At 41.2% G+C, this 22,738-nt stretch overlaps 1 long non-coding RNA gene across 1 annotated transcript; it reads left to right on the forward strand.

The window, feature by feature from the left end:
• Window positions 1-9,208: 9,208 nt before the first annotated feature.
• On the forward strand, window positions 9,209-10,119 carry LOC122033316. Its single transcript, XR_006126492.1, has 3 exons — window positions 9,209-9,597; window positions 9,681-9,901; window positions 10,053-10,119. It is a non-coding gene; the product is annotated as an uncharacterized LOC122033316 (long non-coding RNA).
• Window positions 10,120-22,738: the final 12,619 nt, after the last annotated feature.

Genomic DNA, 22,738 nt, shown 5'->3' on the forward strand with positions numbered 1-22,738 from the left:
GACTTTAACCAGCCGGATAGTCTTGTTCCGCAACTGACGCTCTTTCCGGTCGAGAATCCGTACCGGAACCTCTTCATATGTAATGTCAGGCTGAACTGGAACTGGGATATCTGCCAGCACATGCGTCGGATCGGGTACATATCTCCTCAGCAAGGATACATGAAATACATCGTGCACGCCTGACAGGGACGGTGGTAGTGCCAGTCGGTAAGCTACCGCTCCGATCCTCTCCAAAATCTCGAAAGGACCAATGTACCGCGGAGCTAGCTTACCTCTGAGGCCAAATCTCTTCACCCCTTTCGTGGGTAAAACTCGCAAAAATACATGGTCGCCAACAGAGAACTCTAGTGGTCTGCGTCTCCGATCAGCATAACTCTTCTGACAATCCTGCGCCTCTGACATCCTCCGTCTGATAGTACGGACCAACTCTGCATCCTGCTGAACTCTATGAGGTCCCAACAGCTGGGCCTCTCCAACCTCATCCCGGAGGGTGGTGTCCGACAAGGTCTACCATACAACGCCTCAAGCGGTGCCATCTGGATAGCCCTGATAGCCGTTGTTGTAGGCAAACTCTACCAGGCAGATGGTCCTCCCAACCGCCTCAAAATCCAATACACATGACCTCGGCGGGTCCTCTAAAGTCTGAATGGTCCGCTCTGACTGTCCATCTGTCTGCGGATGGAAAGTTATCTTGAAACGGAGCTGTGTGCCCAAGGCCTGCTGCAGACTCTGCAAACGAGACGTAAACCGTGGATCTCTATCCGAAATAATACTCAACGGAACACCATGTAGTCCGATAATCTCCGACTATACAGATCCGCCAATCGATCAAGGATCAGTCCTCCGAATCGCTAAAAAGTGCGCGGATTTGGTTAATCGATCAACGATTACCCAAATCGCGTCATGGCCTCGTCGTGTCCTCGGCAATCCTACCACAAAGTCCATGGTAATGTGATCCCACTTCCACTCAGGAATAGGAATCCGCTGAAGTAATCCTGCAGGTCTCTGGTGTTCAGCCTTCACCTGCTGACAGACAAGACATCTAGCTACGAAATCCGCGATGTCTTTCTTCATGCCGTTCCACCAGTAGGAACGCCTCAAGTCTCGATACATACGGGTCCCACCTGGATGGATCGCAAATCGAGAACGGTGTGCCTCTTGTAATAGCTCCTGTAAGACCGGATGAGACTGAGGTACGCATAATCTGCCTCGGAAGAATATAATACCCTCCTCGTCTCGTGTAAACTCGGTCTGCTGCCCGGAAGCTATCTGACTGCTAATAAACTGCAAATGCTGATCACTGGCCTGTGCCTCTCGGATCCTCGTCCTGATCGACGACTGAGCAACCATGGTAACCAGAATACCCTGCTCTGTCGGTCCCTGCTCCTCAAGATCTAACTCTGAGAAAGCCTGAATCAAGTCCGTGACTGAAGTCCGGTGGCAAGCCAAAGTCCCTCTGGACTTCCTGCTGAGTGCATCTGCAACCACATTAGCTTTCCCCGGGTGATAGCTAATGGTACAATCATAATCCTTCAGGAATTCCATCTATGTCCTCGGTCAAAGATTAAGTTCCTTCTGAGTGAACAGATATTTGAGACTCCGATGGTCAGTGAGAATCTCAATGTAATATCATACAGGTACTACCGCCAAATCTTCAGGGCAAAAATAATAACGGCCAACTCCCGATCATGAACTGAGTATTTTCTTCTCAGGCTCACTCAACTATCGAGAAGCATATAAGAACGCTCTACCGTGCTACCTTATAACAGCACCCATACCCTGTAGAGACGCGTCGGTGTAGAGGACAAATTCGTCCTCTTCTAAAGGTAAAAACCAAAAATCAAAGCCGACACTAGTCTCCGCTTCAGCTCCTAGAAGCTGGTCTTGAAATCCTCAGTCCAAGTAAACTTCACGCATTTCAGGGTCACGCGTGAAAGTAGCATAGCTATGCGGAAGAAACCCTCGACGAAAGGTCTGTAATATCCTGCGAGTCACAAAAGACTACGGATCTCCTACACTGATTTCGGCTGCTCCCAACGGTAACAACCTCTATCTCCTGTGGAACCACGATACACTCCTACTGGTGACCGTGTGTCCCAAACATCATAACAAAAGACAATCCAAACCAGCACTACTGATAATCACATATAGATGTTCTCGTCGAATCATCTCTAGATCTATGCAAAGGTAGTATACGTGACTCACCTCGAATCAGTAATAGATCACAACATCGTCCACAAAGATAATGGACACCTATCCAAACATCCTCGACATACTAGGATCATCGAGTCCCTGGAAACATCTAAGGTACTGTAAGCCTATATGGCAAAAACCAAGACACATAATGTCCGTATCACAGACATTCCTATCCATAAGATCTCCGATAATAAATCGAAATATCTTATCATCAACAACATAAATCACCAAAGAATAAATCCTCCAGTGTGAGAGCAACGCTCCATCACAGGAAACACCATATATGTGGGAGCAACGCTCTATCACAAGAAATCCTCAATATGTGAGAGCAACACTCCACCACAAATAATCTGAAATATGTATCTGCAATAAATATGGGAGCAATGCTCCGCTACACACAATCCTAAATATGTATATGTGGGAGCTACGCTCCACCACAAACGATCCATAAGTGTCCAAGGCACCTAACTATCCATCTAGAGGCTGCACCAAATCACTCAACCACATATCACTGTAGGCAGCCAAAGGTATAAACAACCTAGTAAACAAATCAAATACATAGTCAACTCTATCATCATCCTAGTGGGTTGGTCACCCACTAATAGGAGAATTAGTTGACAGGGTTATACAACCAATAACATAATGTAGACACTCACCAATAACATGATGTAGATACCACATCATGATGCTACCCACCATACACCTGGTACACATGCACACACAATATGTATAATCGACATAATCCTCCAATTTGTACACACCAAACACACTCATAGCACAGGTATAAATCAGTATGATACCTCCAACAATACCTATCAAACCCGTGTGCATATATCAACATAGGTATAATCAACAATATACCTCAACAACACTCTCATGACATATATACACCTATGCCAAGAATATAATCAACATAATACTTCCAACAAATCATAATCGACACGAGTATCCTCAATTGTAGTTCTTAGGTAAACCTCATTGGGTTGGGTTACTAAGTAACATTCTGACCATATTCAACTGAACTATCACTGCTATTGCAGGCACTTTGTTGACCTTAGTGGGTCATGAAGAAGAGGATATGGAATTATCAATTATCATCATCACTTCTACCATGAGCAGATAAGGTTTTGAGGCTTTACAATATTGATCCTGGTGGGTTTAGGATTTCTATCCCTATGAGATTGTGATGTACAGGCAACGGGTTCTATTTGAAACTATATTTGATTGGGCCTTCAACTATTATGTCTAGAAAGGGATTTAAGTCAGGGTTGCACTATAGAATCCCGTAGGTATCTCGTCTATCTTGACTCACAAACATTTGGCATAAATGAGGTCAGTTGCATCAATGATGATAGTCATGGATCATTACAAAAAATCATGTGATGCTGCTGCTATAAAGATGGTTTTGAGGTTAATTTCCTCTGGTTGTATTCATAATTCTTTCTAAAATCTGAAGGAGAAACAACTTTCATATCTATCTACTGACTTGTTACAGAAATTCAGACCTTGGATCTATCTGATTCTTCACATGCATATGCTTGTATAACATAGCTGGAGCCAATGGCTAAGGAAAGCATTAAACTTTCAGGCCTCTCTTAGCATATCTTTAGGTGAACTAAATGAATTGTCCTGGATGAACAAATTTTGGCTGGCATGTAGGCCATGACAGTGGAATGGCATACCACTAAATTGTCATGATTTATACTTTCTTCTGTTCATCTGTTGAGGTGAGTTTTGTACTGAGGATTAGGGTTTCAACAAATCTGTTGCTGTATGATTGTAGTTTAGTTACAGATTTAGATTCATTGGTAATCATTTACTTGAGGAATTGTTAAGGTGGATTATATTAACAGAAAATGATTATCAAGTGTTGGGTGGATTTTTGGAAGAAAATGATGAGATTGTTAGATTGGATTTATTGACGTTTTGGCTTGCATTATCTGATCTACGATAAACCTAAGTGATTGATTGTATATTTATTTCAGGTTCTGATTTGAGACTAGAGCTCTGGTTAGAGGACACACGATCTACATTTGAGGCGGGTACCTCTTTACTTATCTTTTATGATATTGTCTTTGGATATGCATAGTATTTTATAACTACAAGCAATGAACATGTTTGTCTTTGGTATGTCACTGTTTGATATCCATAGCATGTTAGGTTTATCGCCTGTGACGTATCCGTGCTTATATCATGTGATTTATTGCCATGAGTACTGTATTACCATGAGTATCTTAGTTTCTAGAATAAGTGACATACCATGTTTTACTGAGGTTAGGACTAGGTTCTGGACTTTTGGTTTCAGTCATATGTATCGAGATTATCTGATACTTAGGTTTTATGCCATTACTGGCTTGTGTACCTCTATTTGTATATCATATATGATACGTGTACCTAGACCTTGATTCTTGATATGTGCATATTGTTGGTACATATGTTATGGAAGGATATATGTTTAGGATCTAGGTTGCTATACCATAGAGGACCTGTATGCCCTAGATCCGTGGATTTATGGATTTTTCTATGCTGATCAGGATGTTCCATACTTATTATGTTCAGGACATAGGTTTTTGATATTCTATCTGACCTGTGTATTCTAGATTTTGGTATGTGACCATCGCTTTTACAGTACCCATTTTGTATATATGGATATGGTTATGTTGATCAGTTTTTGTTATGCATAGTGACATGCATCATGATTGCATGCTGTGCGATTGTCGGCTCCACTATGGTTGAGCCCATCGCCAGTTACATGTACTGCACACACCCCCACTCATGGTTTAGTGGTATATCAGGCAGGTGTGTGGCGGTTCTGCTGTTTGGCTCCGTTGGTCTGAGGACTCAGCGTGGTAGCTGGCAGACAGTTCCGCTCTGTTTGGCTCCGCTGGCATTTAGTGTAGCAGCGTAGTAGCCGGCAGACGGTGGACTCTGTTTGGCTCCGTTGGTCAGGTGACTCAGCGTGGTAGCCGGCAGAGATACCTCCCCGTCATTGTGTACCGGGAGTTGAGAGCATTGAGCTCCCCCATTTATGATTTGGGGTCACAGGACAGGAGTACTCCGACAGCATCCCGTCCACTCGGTCACTCATCAGGAGCAGTGACGACAGAGTGTTTTGTAACGCCCCGGCCCAAGCGGCTCCACCCAAACCGAACCGGGAACGCCACCATAATTACTCATCGGGTTGACGACTAGCTCCACAGACCACCGGAGGTCCTTTCAGCGTGCTTTGTCCTCACTCGCACGCACCCTGGAAAACTTCCCAGGAGGTCACCCATCCTCAGATTTCTCCAAGCCAAGCACGCTTAACTTTAGAGTTCTTAAGTTTGGGCTCCCGAAAAGGAAGGTGCACCTTGGTGATATGGATAGTATCATCTAACTTTTTAAGTCATACTTAACCAGAATCTCAGAACCGGGGTATTACAATCACCCCTACTTAAAGACACAACGTCCTCGTTGTGTAACCACAAATCACACCACAGACAAATCCCAGAATCTCCCTCGCTAGGTGGTGCCCTTGGTGCTCCTGCCACAGGCGCACTCACAGTTGCAAGGTTGCTCTGATACCATCTGTAATATGTGGGAGCAACGCTCCACCACAGAACAATCCCTAAATATGTGGGAGCTACGCTCTACCACAACAATCCAGAATATGTGGGAGCTACGCTCTACCACAAACGATCCATAACATGTGGGAGCTAGGCTCTACCACAACAATACATAAGTGCCCAAAGCACCTATCTATCTAGCTAGAGACCGCACGAGATCTCTCTACCACAGATCACTGTGGGTAGCCTAGGGTATAACCACCCAGTAAGCAAATCAAATCCATAGTCAACTCTATCATCCTCCTAGTGGGTCGGTCACCCACTAATGGGAGAATTAGTTGACAGGGTAAAACAACCAATATCATAATGTAGACATTTAATATCATACATCTGACACACGTGCACACACAACATATGTATGATCGCCATAATCCTCCAATTAGTACACACCAAAAATACTCACATGACAAATATACACATATTGCAGATTGCTTGTAGTGGAGCATTGCTCCCATATTTTATTGGAGATACATGTTACGGATTATTTATAGTGGAGTGTTACTCCTACATATTGAAGATTTCTTGTGGTAGAGCGTTGCTCCCACATATGTGGTATTTCTTGTGATGGATTGTTGCTCTCACACTGGAGGATCTATTCTTAGATGATTTATATCGTTGGTGATCAGATTCCTGATTTGTTGTCGGGGATCTTATGGTTAGGAATGCTTGTCATACAGACATTATGTGTTTTGGTGTTACCATTAGAGATTGCGGAGCCTTAGATGTTTTAAGAGATTTGATGATTTTAGTATTTCCAGGATGTTTGGATAAGTTTCCATTGTCTTGTTGACGATGTTGTGATCTATTTCGGATCCGCGGTGAGACACGCATACCATTTTGCATAGTTCTGGAGATGTCTTGACGAGAACATCTACATATGAAGATCAGTAGTGCATATTTTGGTTGTCTTCTGTGAGATGTTTGAGACACACGGCCACTAGTAGGAGTATACCGTGGTTACACAGGAGATAGAGGTTGTTATCGTTGGGAGTAGTTGTAGTCTATACAGGAGACTCGCAACTTCCTTGGTTTGGATCGATATGACAGACGATTCGTTGGGGGTTTTTTTTTCACGCGTTGTTATGCCAATGACACGCTTGACCAGGAAAAGTGTGAAGTTTACGTGGTTCGAGGACTACGAGACCAGCTTTTAGGAGCTGAGGCGGAGACTAGTGTCGGCTCCGATTTGGTTTACCTTTCTGGAGAGGACAGATATGTCCTCTACACCGACGCACCTATTCAGGGTTTGAGCACTGTTCTGATGCAGCACGATAGAATAGTCTCCTATGCTTCTCGACAGTTGTAGGAGCATGAGTAGAACTACCCAGTATATGACTTGTGGCTGACCGTCATTATTTTGTGCCTTGAAGGTTTGACAGCCTTATCTATACAGTGTTACATTTGAGATTCTCACGGACCATAAGACTCTCAAATATTTGTTCACTTAGAAAGGAATCTAATCTCCGACAGGGAAGATGGATGGTGTTCCTAAAGGATTTTGATTGTACCATTAGCTATCACCCAGGAAAAGCTAATGTGGTTGTCGACGCACTTAGCCGGAAGTCTAGAGTGACTTTGGCTTGCCACCGAGTTGTGGCTACGGACAGAGCAGGGTATTTTTGTTATCATGGTTGCTCAGACGTCGGTCAGGACGAGGATCCGAGAGCCCTAGGCTGCAGATCAGTATTTGCGGTTTATTTGCAGCCAGATAGTTTCCGGGCAGCAGACCGAGTTCACATGAGACGAGGAGGGTGTTATACACTTTCGAGACAGATTTTTTGTATTTCAGTCTCATCCGGTCTTATAGAAGTTACTTCCGGAGGCTCATCGCTCACGATGTGCTATCCATCCAGGCGGAACCCGCATGTACCAAGATTGAGGCGTTCCTAATGATGGAACAATATGAAGAAAGACATCGCGGAATTTGTAGCTAGATGTCTGGTCTGTCAGCAGGTGAAGGCTGAGCATCAGAGGCCTACATGATTACTTCAGCGGATTCCTATTCCTGAATGGAAATGGGAACATGTTACTAATGACTTTGTGGTGAGTTTGCCGAGGACATGACGAGACCATGACGCGATTTGGGTAATCGTTGATCAATTAACCAAATCCGCGCACTTTTTAGCTAATCGGAGGACAGATTTCCTGGATCGATTGGTAGATCTGTTTTGTCGGGAGATTATCAGATCACGTGTGGTCCCGTTGATTATTATTTCGAATAGAGACCCCGACTCACGTCTCGTTTTTGACAGAGTCTGCAGCAGACCTTGGACATTCAGTTCTATTTTAGTACAGCTTTCCATCCGCAGACAGATGGACAGTTAGAGCGGACCATACAGACACTAGAGGATTTCCTGAGGTCACGTGTCATGAATTTCGGGGGTAGTTGGGAGGACTGTCTGCCATTGGTAGACTTCGCCTACAACAACAGCTTATATTCGCCTGTCTAGGTGGCACCGTTTGAGGCGTTGTATGTGGTAGGACTTTTCGGACATCGATCGGATGTGGTTGGGGAGGCCCAGTTGTTGGGACCTCATAGAGCTCAACTTAAGGCAGAGTTGGTCCGTACTATTAGACGGAGAGTGTCAGAGGCACAGGACTGCCAGAAGAGTTATGCTGACCGGAGTGGGAGACTCTTAGAGTTCTCCATTTGTGACCATGTATTTCTGCGAGTTTTACCCACGAAAGGGGTGAAGAGATTTGATCTCAGATGCAAGCTAGCTCTGCGATATGTTGGACCTTTCCAGATCTTGGAGAGGACTGGAGCGGTAGCTTACTATCTGGCACTACCACCGTCCCTGTCAAGCGTGCATGACGTATTCCACGTATCTATGCTGAGGAGATACGTGCCTGACCTGACACATATGCTGATAGATATCTCAGTTCCCGTTCAGCCTGACGTCACTTATGAGGAGATTCCGGTACGGATTTTGGACCGGAAGGGGCGTCAGTTGCGGAACAAGACTATCCGACTGGTTAAAGTCGGATGACAGTATCATATAGACGAGGAGGCAACTTGGGAGCTCGAGGATATCATGCGAGCACGATACCCCATCTTTTCACTTGAGGTGTGTGATATAATTTACCGTTCAGCATTTATACTCTTTACCTGTTGTTAGTATTTGCTGATGGTAGATAACGAAATTTGGGGACCAAATTTTTATTAGTGGGGGAGAATGTAAAATACTGAAAATTAGCGAATAATGATAAGGGATTTTTCCGGAATTTTTAGAAATTTTTCGGGAATTTTTCGGAGCTCGTACGGACGAGTTCACGAGGATAAAAGCGGGACCCGGAAAAAAAAACCTGTTTAGGCTACCCGATTTAAGCGAGGAAAAGATTTTATTTATATGTCTTATTCCTTTTTATTTCCTTTGTTTTTGTTTTTCGTTTTTTGTCGCCGAAACCGAGCCAAAGCCGCACCCCTTCCTTCTTCTCCCCGACGCCGACGCGCGCTTCACCTTCTTTGCCCTAACCGGCGCCGACGCCGGCGGTTTCTTCCTCTCCACAGCCGAGTGATCTTGTGCCCTAGAGAGCAGCAGCGAGTCACCACCGCCGCACCTCCCCGTTGCACACTGCGAGCCGATCTTTGCCCTCTACCTTGCGGACCCGTGCCCTAGATCGCCGAGAGCCAGGAGCGTGCGTCGATGATAGAGGTCTCCGATCAAGAAGGGGAATCCTAGCTCTAGTCTTGACCCTTTCTCCTCATCGTCGGCTTGGATTTACCGTGCCGTGCCCTAGCTCCAAGCTTCGGCTCCTCTTTAGGGCAAGGGTGTTTCGGTAAGGTAACAACAAGGTGAGTTAGGTTGTGTTGTTTGATCTATGATCTCTATTGCTATCTTTACTGGATTCGATTGATTCCAACCTTGATCTGGACAGTGGAGAAGAATTTCAGGAGGTGAAGTTCTGTTCTATTCTGTGGTGTATATTTCTTGATCACCTGAGATGTTATCTTCATCTGATCAGTGGGAAGGATTTTAGCAGTGAGGCTCTATTACTGTGATGCTGGAATTGTGATTATTGAGGTGTTATCCAGCAACTTTCCCTAACCGGTAGCAACATCTTTGATTGTGATCTATTGGTGATCACCTTGGATTTGGGTAAGTTTTTAAAGGTTAATTATTACTTTGTTTAAATGATACGAATTAGGTATATGTGTAGATTGATTAGGGTTTTGCTCTAATTTAGTCTTAAAGATTTTATTTAGCTATTATATGGATTTAGCTAAATAAAATATATATGTATTGTTAGTGGACACAGGACGTTGACGAGAGACGAGCATCTTGACGTTGGATTTGACTGGATTGGATCTACAGTTAAAGGCGGGTACCTCTTGACTTATCTTTTATGATAATGTCTTTGGATATGCATAGTATTTTATAACTACATGCAATGAACATGTTTGTCTTTGGTATGTCACTGTTTGTTATCCATAGCATGTTAGGTTTGTCACCTGTGATGTATCCGTGCTTATATCTCGTGATTTGTTGCCATGATTATCTTGTTACCATGAGTATCTTAGTTTCTAGAGTGACATACCATGCTTACTGAGGTTAGGACTAGGATTTGGATTATTGTTTCTGCCCTGTGTATCTAGATTATCTGATACTTAGGTTTTTGTGCCATATCAGAATTGTGTACCTCTATTTGTATATCATATATGATTCGGGTGTTTAGACCCTGATTTTTTGATCTGTGCATATTGTTGGTACATATGCTAATGGAAGAGGGATATGATTTGGGTCTAGGTTGTTATACCTTAGAGGACTTGTATACCCTAGATCCGTGGATTTGGCTTACTGATACTGTGGTACCCATATTATGTATATATGGATTTTTTCTATGCTGATCAGGATGTTTCATACTTATTATGTTCAGGACATAGGGTTTTTGATATTCTATCTGACCTGTGTACTCTAGATCTTGGTATGTGACCATCGCTTTTACAGTACCCATTTTGTACGTATGGATATGGTGATGTTGATCAGTTTTTGCTATGCATAGTGACATGCATCATGATTGCATGCTGTGCGATTGTCGGCTCCACTATGGTTGAGCCCATCGCCAGTTACATGTACTGCACACACCCCCACTCATGGTTTAGTGGTATATCAGGCAGGTGTGTGGCGGTTCTGCTGTTTGGCTCCGTTGGTCATATGACCCAGCGTGGTAGCCGGCAGTCAGTTCCGCTCTGTTTGGCTCCGCTCTGTTTGGCTCCGCTGGCATTTAGTGTAGCAGCGTAGTAGCCGGCAGACGGTGGACTCTGTTTGGCTCCGTTGGTCAGGTGACTCAGCGTGGTAGCCGGCAGAGATACCTCCCCGTCATAGTGTACCGGGAGTTGAGAGCATTGAGCTCCCCCATTTATGATTTGGGGTCACAGGACAGGAGTACTCCGACAGCATCCCGTCCACTCGGTCACTCATCAGGAGCAGTGACGACAGAGTGCACGGTTGTCACAGCCCTACCCACTCGGTCTCGCCATTTGTGTGTGAGATGACTGACTGGCGTCAGGGGTGATCAGGACGCATCATTAGCATCATATGCATTGATGTATTTATATTATTGTGATTGTGTTTACTGCATTTGGTTGCTGCATTTTGGTTGGATGCATTTGTTTGACATGCATACAGGAGACATACTGCATATCGGTTTGATGACCCTTTTGTCTGGATAGGAGTTCCTGGTGAGTACAGCTTCCTCAGTTACCTTTCAGTTTTGCATATTCCCTATATATGATTAGGAAGCTGTATTCCATGTTTATTGCTGTTAGATATATCTTACTAGGCATGTCTATTGGTATTCGCTGAGTTGTTGAACTCACCCCCGTTGACACTATCTTTTTCAGGTACCAGGTTATTTATGGTGTCGCTTGGAGCATCCTGTCTGCTAGTCCCCACATCACATCAGAGGACTTATTGGTTTCACGTATGTTTTGTTTGTTTTATGTATCAGTTGTTTAGCTCTATACTCCGGTTTTATTTTTTGGAGTGTTGATGTTGTTATGTGGTATTTGTATTTGTTGTTGGTTGTGTAAGTCTAGCCGGCTAGCAGTTTTGTGTTTTGGTTTTAGTACAGCCGAGTGGGCTGCTTTATTTTTTTTACTGCGTGGTTGTGTCAGCCAGAGGCTGAATTTGATATTAACTGCGTGGTGTTTGTTTTCTTTTATTGTTATTATTCCAGCCGCATGTGGCTGAGGTATATAGTGCTTGTAGAAAAGTTTCAGATTGTCCGCCGTACAGGGGAGATGCTGCCGAAATTTCTTCGGACAGAGACTCCTCTGGGGCGTGACAATTTAGTGGTATCAGAGCAGGTATACGATACTTGCTATGTGTTCTGGATTTTTGAGATTTATCTGATACCAATTTATTTGGTATCAGAGATCGGTTTACGAGTTTTATTTCTCGTGTTTCGGATTTCATGTTTTAGTCTTCTCGATGTGACTTTTTGGATTTTGGGACTTGGCAGAAGCAGGACATCTCCAAGCTATAGGAGGTTTGTTGGTATATGTTATCCTACCTTTTTGATTAGTTTATGCCCTGTTCATTATTATAGTCTATGACATGTATTAGCACTCTTTACTAGTACCTGTCTGGTTGTTGTAGCATATATTATATGTGATGGGTTAACCATTGATCTTGATTGACCTTAATATAGATTAAGGATTATAGGCTTTGGTGATTTTACATATCATACCCCTAGTAGCTTTAGCTTCTGTTACGATTAGTTGGTTAGAAAATCGAGGCACATACCAGCCTTTGTTATAATTAGCTGTGTAGTGAATAGTATCTACATATTCATGTTGACTTAGCCAGTAGTATACCATTTTATTTCAATTAATTTTATTAGTAGATAATTGATCTACTCTTGTTAGATCGATCAGTAGAAGTTTGATTTACCATAGTTTCATGAAGAGGATTAATGTAACCTTGATCAGTTGGAATAAGAACGATTTAGTTTTGTTGGTTCAATCAATAGAGGACCATCATACTCTATAAAATACTGATCTTTGAGTTATTCGTGATTAGTGGATATCTTGAGCACATAAGGTACATGGCTTGAACTGAAGTGGAAAAAAAAAACTGAATTAGTCGTATACCATTATCGGTTTGGTCAGTCTATAAAGGATCGATGTATCCTATTTCATGTGGACTTTTATTTAGACTATATGCACCTAGTTGGATAACATAGAAGGTAACATATGGAATATCGGGTTGATTGGATTAAATATGCTGATTTAGCATATCTATGAAGTGTACATATGATTGTTATGAGTTGAAGGAGTTCTATGATGGATAGTTCATTTGTAGATAGTGTGGGTATTCCCATCTAGATATGGTTATTGTAGGTTCATTGTGGATTATAGCTATTTAGTTAGCTGTACGTGCCTGATTGACATATTGGAGGTATCTTATCGATTTAAATCTGTGTTGTGGTATGTGCACATGGGTGTGAGGGTCATGTTGGAAGTATCTTGTCGACTACATCGGTGTTGTGATATGTGCATATGTGTTTGGTGTGGTATCTGAGGTATCTTGTTGATTATGTGTGATTTGTGAATGCACCTGGGTTTTAGTATGCCTTATTGGAAGTATATGTTGATTATACTCTTGGCATATGTGTATATTTGTCATGTGAGTATTTTTGGTGTGTACTAATTGGAGGATTATGGCGATCATACATATGTTGTGTGTGCACGTGTGTCAGATGTATGATATTAAATGTCTACATTATGATATTGGTTGTTTTACCCTGTCAACTAATTCTCCCATTAGTGGGTGACCGACCCACTAGGAGGATGATAGAGTTGACTATGGATTTGATTTGCTTACTGGGTGGTTATACCCTAGGCTACCCACAGTGATCTGTGGTAGAGAGATCTCGTGCGGTCTCTAGCTAGATAGATAGGTGCTTTGGGCACTTATGTATTGTTGTGGTAGAGCCTAGCTCCCACATGTTATGGATCGTTTGTGGTAGAGCGTAGCTCCCACATATTCTGGATTGTTGTGGTAGAGCGTAGCTCCCACATATTTAGGGATTGTTCTGTGGTGGAGCGTTGCTCCCACATATTACAGATGGTATCAGAGCAACCTTGCGACCGTGAGTGCGCCTGTGGCAGGAGCACCAAGGGCACCACCTAGCGAGGGAGATTCTGGGATTTGTCTGTGGTGTGATTTGTGGTTACACAACGAGGACGTTGTGTCTTTAAGTAGGGGTGATTGTAATACCCCGGTTCTGAGATTCTGGTTAAGTATGACTTAAAAAGTTAGATAATACTATCCATATCACCAAGGTGCACCTTCCTTTTCGGGAGCCCAAACTTAAGAACTCTAAAGTTAAGCGTGTTTGGCTTGGAGAAATCTGAGGATGGGTGACCTCCTGGGAAGTTTTCCAGGGTGCGTGCGAGTGAGGACAAAGCACGCTGAAAGGACCTCCGGTGGTCTGTGGAGCTAGTCGTCAACCCGATGAGTAATTATGGTGGCGTTCCCGGTTCGGTTTGGGTGGAGCCGCTTGGGCCGGGGCGTTACAGATAATTGTAATACCCCGGTTATGAGATTCTAGTTAAGTATGGCTTAAAAGGTTAGATGGTACTATCCATATCACCAAGGTGCACCTTCCTTTTCGGAAGCCCAAACTCAAAGAACTCCAAAGTTAAGCGTGCTTGGCTTGGAGAAATCTGAGGATGGGTGACCTCCTGGGAAGTTTTCCAGGGTGCGTGCGAGTGAGGACAAAGCACGCTGAAAGGACCTCCGGTGGTCTGTGGAGCTAGTCGTCAACCCGATGGGCAATTTAGGTAATGTTCCCGGTTCGGTTCGGGTGGTGTCCGCCCGGGCCGGGGCGTTACAAAAGTCGTAAGGGTGATATTGATTCTACTAATGATTTTACTTTAGTATTTTAATGCTAAAATGTTTTAATTAATATAATTTCATTATAAAGGGTTAATGTGATTGTATTATATTACACACGCGACGCGTGTGCACGATCACTAGTAGAGAAGAAAAGGGAAGGAGTTACCTATTCCGATTGGGGAGAACAGGCCATTCTACAAGGTGATTCTGAAATTGCAGAGGCTTGGTCCGATCAAGCTGCTGAGTATTGGAAACAAGCTATAGCGCTTAGTCCGGGTAATTATATTGAAGCACAAAGTTGGTTGAAGATCACGAGGCGTTTTGAATAAGACCACTCCCTTTTTAATTCATTAAAATTAGTTGTTGGATTCATCAATCAAATAAAATAGATCAGTGTTCCCATGAAAAGATCCACTTTTAACAACTGTCGTGCCTCCTTCCCTTTTTGGTGCTATAATTATTAGCGACGACACAAATATTTACCTGTGTAAGCAGCGTGCTTCTCTCTCTAACAAAAATAGATCCGTTATGTTATTTTAGTGGTCCGGCCACATTCTTCTCTCTCTACTCTGTATAACACATGATGCTTTACAATCTACGCCACTTTTGTAAAATTTTGTAACTGCGCAATCATGTTTGTTCTCGATTTCTTTGGCCTTATTTAGTAGATGACTTAGAGGGATCTATTAGGGACTCGGCCATCTGCTGGGTTGAACTTGGGAGAACCAGCCTGACGGCCCTGGCCTACATCGAGTTCCTTGCGAACCAGACTGACTTAGATGAGGCCTCACTGGGAGATGACCTTGAAAGGGATATGCCCTCTTGCATCGGTTGCAAAAGTTATTAAATTAATTTAGCTTTGGAAATAACTCCTCTTATGTTTTTGTAATTAGTTGATGAGTAAGTTATAAGTTGGCATTGTGATTAGCTTATTGTGAATACCTTCCTTTATATAACGATGAGCTTAATGAATTTTTTGTTACAATTGAATTAATTTAGCTTTAAGTAGCATCAATTGTGTATATGTTTGTTTTTTTTTTGTTAAAGATCACAATCGAACGATTAAACATTGAAGACTTTGATCCTATAACTTCGTCAACTGAGCTTGTTGTCTCCGTCAGGTATTGATTGTGTTGTCCACCTTTCTAGAACATAAAAGTCCTTTGGTGATTTAAGAAAGTATGAAAGTTTGAAATCCGACTGGGGCAAGAATAGATTTTACCGTGTATTTTCGATTGTGAAAGTCGTTGCTGGACGAATTGACATGGACGCTTCCGAATTTATCTGATGGATTAATTAGAGGGGAACTTCGTCCATCTCTAGAGTTAGTTGAGTAAGGTATGATATTTATATAAAGTCACACGTGTATAATATAATAAGTTATCTTACCTGAGCTGGTCCTACTTGTTTAAAGATCTTGGACAAAATTATTAATTATGTCTCAATTCTATCTTTCCATTAACTTAAGTAATAATTATTTTAATTTATAAAATTTTGTTTATAGAAATGGAATAAAGAAATAAGATTTTTTTTTTTTATCTAAGATGATTGTTTCTTTTTTATTTAAGTATAAATTCTTACCATTTTAATATAGAAATAAGAATGAAATATCAATTCTAAAACTATGTGATACGGAAATAGTTTAAGGATCTAGGAAAATTAAGAGGAAAAGGAGGGGTATTTTTGTCATTAAACTATTTAGGGCTTAGAGGGGAAAGGAGGCACGGAAGCAAGGGGGTTCGGCTTGGTTTTCTTTCACTGACACCAGATTCTCCCTCTCGACGTCGACGTCGACGTCGACGCCGACGCAGTCGCCAGAGCTGCCGCTAGAGTTGACGTCGACGCAGTTGCCAGAGTTGACGCCGACGCAGTCGCCAGAGCTGTTGCTAGAGTTGTCGTCGACACAGTCGCCAGAGCTACCATCGGCGTTACAGCCCTCCAACACGCCCCCTTCTCTCTTGCTGCCCTAGCCGCCGGAGTCGCAGCCGGCGCTATAGCCCGATGCCTCCTAACCCGCGCCGGTGTGCATCTCTGTCGCCTCACACGTTGGCCTATCGTTGCCTTCTCCTCAGCTGAAGAGGTTGTCGCTGAGTCGCCTCTCTCTTCTCCCTCTTCGCACACCATGAACACACCACCTCCATCGATCACCACACCACCTTCGTCGCTCACCTGACGACCCCAAGCACAGGTGGATCTTCTTCGGCGTTTTGGAGGCTGCCGCCACTGGGGGAACGTGAGCTCCGCCTGAACGCGAGCTCTGCCTGAGCCCACCAGCTGACGTTGGTAGCCGCTCTCCTTCTTCTCTTCATGCCGCCACTGACATTGTTGGACGCAGAGGAGAGATCTGCGAAACCTCTCCTCTTCTCTCTCATATCTCTGTCGCCTCTTCCTCTCTCTCTCTGTTTCACATGCCACCGTCGGTGGGTGCTCGCGGTCTCTCTAGTTGTTCGTTGAACGCTTCGCTATCAACTCCCCGCACGCGTGCAGCCGCCTCCACTATCGGACAAGCCTTCAACCACCGGTGCCACGCCCAGCGAGCCACCTCGCTGACTCCGTCGACCGTCGATGACCACGCCAACGCGCTCCACAGTCGTACGACAGCCGCCTCCCAGCGGCCGCCGGCCACCCACAACCCACTCCATCACTGAGGGCGTCGTTATTGCCCACCACAGCCATGGCCTTCATGCTGCAGTCGCTGCCACCTCCATGCCATGGCTGGCAGGCGCCATCTTTGGAGATCTGGTGCTTAGCCGATGCAGATTCATCGTCGCCGTATGCCTCTGGCCTGGATGTCGCGATCGCATTCCGACCTTCAAGCCTACGTGCCATTATCTCCGACCTTTGTGTCATTGTTGTGTTTCTTCCTTTGTGCCGATGTGATGTTTCAACCTGTACACCGTTGTTACTATCCAGCCTGCGAGTTGATGTCCTATCCCGGTCTGCGTGTTGATTGTTGGAGTGTATACTAAAAACCTAGCTTTTGTAAACATTTATTTTTGAAATAAAAGAATCACATTGGTCAATATCTACATTTATTTGTTAAATGTAATTGTTCAATTAATTTATATTGTTGACAACATGGTGTGTGGTGTTACACACAGAAGATCATGTTGACGGTTCTTTATAAATTATAAACAGTTGCTCACGACTAAGATGGAAAGGAACAAACCATCGGAATAGTCGTAGTGTAAGTAAGTATTAGTTTGTCTTGATTAATAAATTACACTGGTACACTCTAAGTGTATTGAGTATGACCATTTAGGTAAGTTCTTTTGGTACTGACTTAGTAAAAGAACTAGACCTTAGTTATTATGGAAGTGTGTGCTCTTAATCCTAATATAATAACAAGCACATATATTTAATATTTATTTTTTTGACTTATCAAAGGGTGAGGTTTAGCTCGATAAATTAATATGTCCGATAAGTTGGGAAATGATATTACTTATAGTGTGTGTTGTTGATTATAGAAGGAATCTGTGTCCTAGTTATCTAGGTTGAGAATGTTCCCAAGAGGAGCTCATAAAGATTGTCATGTTAAACCCTGCAGGTGGACTTAGTCCGACATGACAATGAGGTTGAGTGGTACTACTCTTGGAACTAGATATTAATTAAGTGAATTGTCAGTAACTTACTTAATTAGTGGACATTCGTTATCTTAAACACAGGGAGACTAACATACTCATGATAAGAAGGAGCTCATAATGTAATTTGAGATTGGTGCGGTAGTGCGATAATAACTCTTTAGTGGAATGAGTTATTATCGATGAACTTGAGTTGTGTGTTCGGGGCGAACACGGGATACTCAAGCTCATCGGAAGGCCAAAACCAATTTCTCCTCTAGGTCCCTGTCGTAGCCTCATTATTGCCTCAAGTCCATCCAAATGTAACCAAGCAATGGCTGGCCATATCCTCTTCTATAGGGGCCGGCCCTATTGCTTGGTGACCAAGCTAGTAGAGGCCGGCCACAATAATTCAAACAAGGAGGGTTATTTTGAATTTTTAAAATCTTCTCTTTGAAGAAAACTACAAGTTTTAAAAGAGAGATTTTAATTTTAAAAACTTTCCTTATTTGAATTAGGGCACATGTTTTAAAAGAAAGTTTAAAAGATTTTAAAACTTTCCTTTTTTAACCATCCTCATGGTTTAAGAAAAAAAGGAAGATAAGTTTTAAAATTTAAATTTTCTATCACTATGTTAAAAAGGGAAATTTTATAAGAGAAGTTTTAAATTTTAAAACATAGTTTTAATTTTTAGAACTTTCCTTTTTTTAACTCCTACTTTAGGAAAGAGAGCTTGTAAAATTTTATACGAGTTTTTCTTCTTGTAAAATTTTATAAAAAAATATATTTCCTTCCTCTTATGGGGGTCGGCCACCCTTACTTGGTGCCCAAGCAAGGTGGTCGGCCAAATTGAAAAAAAAATAAAATCATCAATTAATTTTTGGTGATTGATTCAATCCAGAGGAAAGAAAAGAAAAAATTAAAAGGGAAAAGGAAAATTAGAGAAAGATTTTAATTTTTGTAAAAATTCTTTCCTTCTTTGCCTTGGGCAACTAATATAAAACAAGGAGTGAGGAGGCTTCATGAGACACAACTCTTATTCTCTTGCTTGGAGGATCTCTTGGTGGCCAAGCCTCTCTTTTCTCCCTTTTCCTTTGCTCTCTTCTCCCTGGTGGTGGTGGTGGCCGGATTTTAGAGGAAGAGGAAGAAAGCTTTTGGGTGGTGTTCATCTTGGAGGATCGTCGCTCACACGATGTCCAAGGCGAGACGAGGAATACGACAGAAGATCTCGAGGTCATTATCATACAAAAAGAAGGTATAATTAGCAATTGTTTTCCGCATCATGCTAGTTATTTCTTTTTGTAAGAATTCCAAACACAAGAGGCATTAGATCTAGTTTTTCGAATTAGTTTTTCGAGTTTGTGTTTTCTTCTTTTTTGAATTTGTGATTCGATTGTTCTTTTTGGTTAACTTAGAGTTATTTAAGGAAATTAAATATTAGCTTTCCTTAAAAAGTTTTGTCTAGGTGGTGGTGGTTGCTTCCATATCCAAGAAGGTCATGTGCCTCGCCATGCAGTCCTCGAAGCCAATTTTGGAAATTAATATTTAATGGAATTAATAACATAGGTGGATTTGAATCAATAGTGTTAAGTTTCGCTTGCGATTCAAATCTAAACCATTAAGAACAGATAAGTTAAATTTGGAATAAATAATGTTAAGTTCAGTCTGCGATTCCTAATATAACTTCTAAAGAACACAATAGGTTATTTAAGGAAAGGTTTGACACTTGTACAAAATTTTTGTACAGTGGAACCGGTACGATTTTCCTAGGACTAACCAACATTGATATCATATCCTGGTCTGTGTGTCGATGTCCTATCTCGGCCTACATGTCGATACCATATTTCGGTCAGCGTGGCGATGTCCTTTCCCGACCTACATGTCACTGCGAGGTCTCGGCCTGCATGTCGTCTTTCAGATCTAGGTCATGCTTGACTAGGTGTCGTCAGATCCAACTCTTCATCCTGCTCAGAGTCATCTGCTCTTCCAGATCACGACAACTCGAGCAGCATCCTGACCAGCTCACCGATCCACCAGAGGGTATCCCCTAGGTCAGGGTACGTTATCGTACCCACTCTACATTAATTTCATCATTTTACTATTAGACTATTCCTTATATATTCGTTGGATATGCCTTGAGCATTAGGGTACCAGAGACCGGGGTGACCCAGTCATTGGATGCAGGTAGCATTGACCATAGGACTTCTGACGACTTGGTCAACATATAAGTCATCTCAGCATACCCCGCTCCGGGCCATAGTGATTCGGTCAACATTCAAGCCACCTCACTTGGCAGACCGTCTGACTCAGCTTCTGGACAAGATCACTATGGATATAATTTTTTTTTATTCTTGCAATATTAAATTGTCCAAGAATAACAATTCTATTGGTAATCAATTTCATTTAGAACATAAGAGGTGTTTACAAAGAGCATTCACTTGAATTTTTAACAAAAAAAACATTGACAGCGAAGAAAAATTTAACTTAAGAATGCAAAGAGATAAGTAGAATACTGTAACACAAAGAATGAAAAGAGATAAGCAGGGTAATGCAACATAAAATCCTGACACTAAACTGAGAAATAAAAAAAAATGCAGCCTAGTCAGCTTACCTCCGTAATCCTTATTTTCAACATCAACGAATATAGAAGAACAAAGAAAATATCAGGAAGATTTGTTACAAATATATTTACTTTGAGTTTGAGCAATTTAAATAATTTATTCAATAGAGTGGTTAATAATTAAAATCTTTTTATAAAAAAAAATGGCATTGCTTATATACTTCATGTGATAAAAAAAATTAAAACTTAGTATAAATGAATTAAATTTTATATAGGAATCCTAGCAATAACAAAAAAAATAAAAACACTACAAATTTTTAAAATTTCAAATTGATTAAGGCATCATGTGGTGAGCAAAAACTTTCCATAAAGAATTACCTACTTGGTTACTTAATACAGAAAGTAAAATAAAATTTGATTTATAAAACTTAAAATGTTAGTTTCTCAGAATTAACATAAACCTTCCAGCTTGTTGGATGTCTACTCGCTAATTTCACATCTAAATCCAAAGTATCACTCATAGACATTGTAAATCTTCTTCTTCATTTCCTCCTCACTAAATCAGAAGAAAAAATGAGAGTGAATGTTGTTATACACCTATCTTCGTGATGCACTTTTAAAGACACAAAATCATCAATAATATCATTATATTCAATATTTTTTAAAATATTCTTTTAAATGCATAAAATTACTAATCAATTTAACCTATCTTGAGTTATTATGGTCTGTAAATAAGATTTTATTAATTTTAATTTGGGAAGCTTGAGCTAGTATTGGTTTGACTGTTTCAATATGGCTATCTCATCTTGTAGTTGACGATGATTTTAAAGTTAATCTATCAATATATTCAAGCAAAACATTCCACCTTTTTGTTGAATTAGAGAACATGGAGTACATACATTGACATGCTCCAAAAAATGGTTTTGCTTTAGTACAAAAATTTGCTATGTCACAAACAACAAAGTTAAGAGAATGAGAACCGCATGTAAAATGCTCTAGGATTAATGTCAAGCAATTTTTTTTGCACACCTTGATTTTTGCCTTTCATATTAGATCTATATTATCATAACCCTGCCTTCTCACTTTATCAATATCAAATTCTAAAGATTGTAAAACAAATTTCAATTCATTGAAAAGACCTAAACCAGTTGTATCTTCTACATTTATAAATTCTAAGAAATACTCTTCTATTTTAATTGGAGTCTCTAAAACATCTATACAACTTAATATGAGAGTCATTTGTTCTTTGTCACTTGCATCCGGTGTATAATCAAGAATTACTGAAAAATATTTTACCTCTTTTACTTTTTTAATTATTGCATTCCTGACTTTGAAGGAAAGAATAGATATTAACTCGTTTTGAATTTTATGACTAAGATAATGATAATGAATTTTTTTTATCTTGAATGAGTCGAAAATGTTCTTGCGTTATTGGATCAAAATATACAATTATTTCAAGTAGACCCCAAAAATTACTATTACCATCTTTATAAATTTTGTCATGCATACCACGAAATGCCAAATTATGTATAGCAAGATATTTTACAACAACAACTATTTTTAGCATAATGTGTTTCCAATGTTTTGGATCTTTTTTAATTTATTCTTGTATTTCTTTATCAATTGTCAATGTTTTCTTTAATCTCATTTGTAGTTCAACAAAAACTCTTAGATTAGTGAGGTGTTCAATACTATTTTTATGTTGTTTAAGTTTATAACATAAATGTTTTCGGTTATTAACTCCTCTTGCTAAAATTACTTTTGGTGTGTATTACTTTAAACAACTTACAACAAATACAAAATATTTTGTCCAATTACTTCGAGTACACTAACCATTTTCGATCACGAGTCTCACCATTTGGTAACATTTGAAAATAGTAAATATGAGAAAAGTGTCGAGATTCTTTATCTAAAGGAAACTTGAAAATATTTTCTCTTTTAGGACCTCTTTCCACAAGTAAATCTCTCATT

Source organism: Zingiber officinale, chromosome 11B, assembly GCF_018446385.1.
Source record: "Zingiber officinale cultivar Zhangliang chromosome 11B, Zo_v1.1, whole genome shotgun sequence".
In the NCBI taxonomy this organism is placed as follows: Eukaryota; Viridiplantae; Streptophyta; class Magnoliopsida; order Zingiberales; family Zingiberaceae; genus Zingiber; species Zingiber officinale.